Source organism: Belonocnema kinseyi, chromosome 5 (assembly GCF_010883055.1).
Source record: "Belonocnema kinseyi isolate 2016_QV_RU_SX_M_011 chromosome 5, B_treatae_v1, whole genome shotgun sequence".
NCBI classification, from domain to species: domain Eukaryota; kingdom Metazoa; phylum Arthropoda; class Insecta; order Hymenoptera; family Cynipidae; genus Belonocnema; species Belonocnema kinseyi.
In genome coordinates this window covers 97,367,364-97,370,067 of record NC_046661.1, presented here as the reverse complement: position 1 = coordinate 97,370,067, position 2,704 = coordinate 97,367,364, and the positions used below count along the sequence as shown (strand labels likewise).

General features: G+C 28.9%; 1 protein-coding gene across 1 annotated transcript in view; it reads right to left on the bottom strand.

Moving 5' to 3' along the window:
- Positions 1–2,704, bottom strand: part of LOC117173797 — a 70,250-nt gene that overhangs the window by 12,466 nt on the left and 55,080 nt on the right. The gene's annotated exons all lie outside the window — the stretch shown is intronic.

Below are 2,704 nucleotides of genomic sequence, written 5' to 3'. Positions count from 1 at the left end.
ATAAAAAGGGTAAGAAAAGAATTTTTTAAAGGATATGGAATGAAAATTGAATAAATTATAAATTTAAATAATAATTTTTCATTATAAAACAATCATAAGTGTCAGGAAAGGATAGAATTTTGGAGGATGTAGAGTTCCTTGTAAAAGAAACAGTATAACAACTGATAAGATGGGATAGAAAATGGTATATTTTTGAATAGGGAAATCAAATTTTTTTTAAATTATAAAACCGGAGAGAAGATTAAACACTTCAAATTAGTACAGTACCATAGCAGACGCTGTCCCATGTTTTCTTATCATCTTCAAAAAATATTCTCCTGCAGATTGGTAGGTCCATTTTTCAGTCAGTGGTGGTCCTCTCAAAATATTGTTATGACTCCATATTATAAAATTTTCACAACTTTCGTGAATATTGTTGATTCAAAATTTTAACTTTACTTTTACGAACGACTACAATCACGAAATAACCAGAAATAAAAGAGAACTGGTGTTTGAAACGGGCAAAGTTTATTTCCTGGCAAGGATTTGCTTTCATTATCAATTTCAGCAGGAATTCTTTTTTGAGCTGCACAATGTAATATAGTTTTTGCTTTGAATAATGGAATACCATCTTTAAATTAGTAAAAAACCTTGAATATGTTAAATATATAAAATCGTGTTATGGGCTTTTTTATGTTAGACTCGAATGCATAGAATAATTGATCTCTTGACTCACATGCCACATTATTGAAGCAATCTTCGTTATCATTTATCTGCTTATTCTTTTCAAGAACTGATTTTTTTAAAGGGAAACTTCTTTTGAGCCTCTGTTTCTCTCTTACAAGTATACTTTCTATAGCATACACCTTCTCTCTTTATCCGCGCCTCCCTTTTGTACAGCGATTCGCAATTGCTCCAAAGGCTCCTCTTCAAAATCCCCACTACTGCCACACTAACAAAAGCTTATATATTAGCGTGGTTCAAATTCTTTTTCTCGAATCCACAAAAAAATAAATCAATTTTTTTTAATTATACACTCAAGCCTCTCAATAGGGCGCCTTGTCCTCAATTGCGCTCGAACGTTAACCTACCTTATAGCCACCAGATACTTCGAAATCCCATTTATTTAACATGGAGGAATTTAGGACTTCCGAACAATTAAACTCATACTACAGGGTTTAATCAAAACATGACAAGTTTTCTAGGGGTGGAAGAAGAGTGTCTACGACATAAAACCACACTAATCAATTTTACTTTAACTCCCCACCCCCAACAAAATATGAACCAAAATCAATAAAACTACATTTTTACGTATTATTGTTAATTTTTATTAATTTGTGTTATTTTTAAAAATAAATAATTATAAATGAACAACTTAAATACCCACCATGACTTCTGAAACAATTGTCAGTTTTTTGAATAAATGTTACTTAATCAATTATTTTTTCTCGAAAAATGTAAAAAAATTGTATTTTTTACACGGAATGTAATTCATTGTTTGGATTAGTAATTTTTTTCAAAAATATAATGTGACTATTTGAACAATAAATTATTTACTTTATTTTCAAAATATCCAAAAATTTATCCAGATATGTCCACTTTTTTCTCAAGTTGGTATCAGATGCTACTTTTTGTTGAATAATTACATAATTTTTATATATTTCTTTTAATGATTAAGAAATTTATATTTATTTAAACAATTTTTCTTTTTTCAAGCCGTTTTCTTTCGAAAACTTGTAGAAAATAATATAAAATAGAACACATACAACTATTTTTCTGAATGTATATTGTATAAAAAGAATATATTAACAGTTTTTCAATTTTTGAAATAAACTAAATTTTTTTAACGAATTTTTTTACAAAAATATTTTTAAAATCACGTTTTATGAATCAAGCGTAATATTAAATAATTTTGAGTAGTATATTCTTTTCAAAGTTTTGTCATTATTTATACAATTAATTTTTTTTTAATTTCCTTCAAATTGAGTATGGATGAAGTACGAATAAAAATTGTTTTAACAATGACATGAAGTTTTCAACAGGATTTACTACTTCTCGAAATCATTCAATATTATGTTTAAATCAGAAAATACATTTAAAAAATACTTTTGTTAGAGTTCAATCTAAGTTAACTATACGATCTTGAATTAACGCGTAAATTTGCACAATGAAAAATCCACACGTTAGATTGTTTATGTAAATTTTAATAAATGTAACAAATATAAGTAATACAGTAAAACGTTACGACTACTTGGCATCAACTTTCGACTCTTTAGCCCACAATCTCGGTCCGCGATCCGACTCAACAGCCTCGCAATTCTACACTCACGTTCAACTATTTTATAACTCAACGCTACCAAGCAACCTCGTATAAAATAGAACTATGTATGTATCTTTCTAACACTTTTGAACAAATAATTCTACAAAAAAAATTATATTTATATTATAGTAACGGTTAGATGTGCCAGCATTGTTTGTAGTGCTCTCTTATATGTTCAGTTCTTTTGGGTTTTCTCTGGCGTTTGAGTGAGTCTTAATTGAACAATAAAGTTTACATCGAGCACTTTCTTGTGATACAATAAATTTACACCGCGAGTTAACAACATTCGCGTGAGACGCAGATCAATTTTTCTAACCTCAAAAACTTTTTGGAGCACTTTTCCACTATGGGATCTAGCGGAGACTCTCTCTCAATATCTGAGAAAATTTGTCGGGGTTGCAAAGG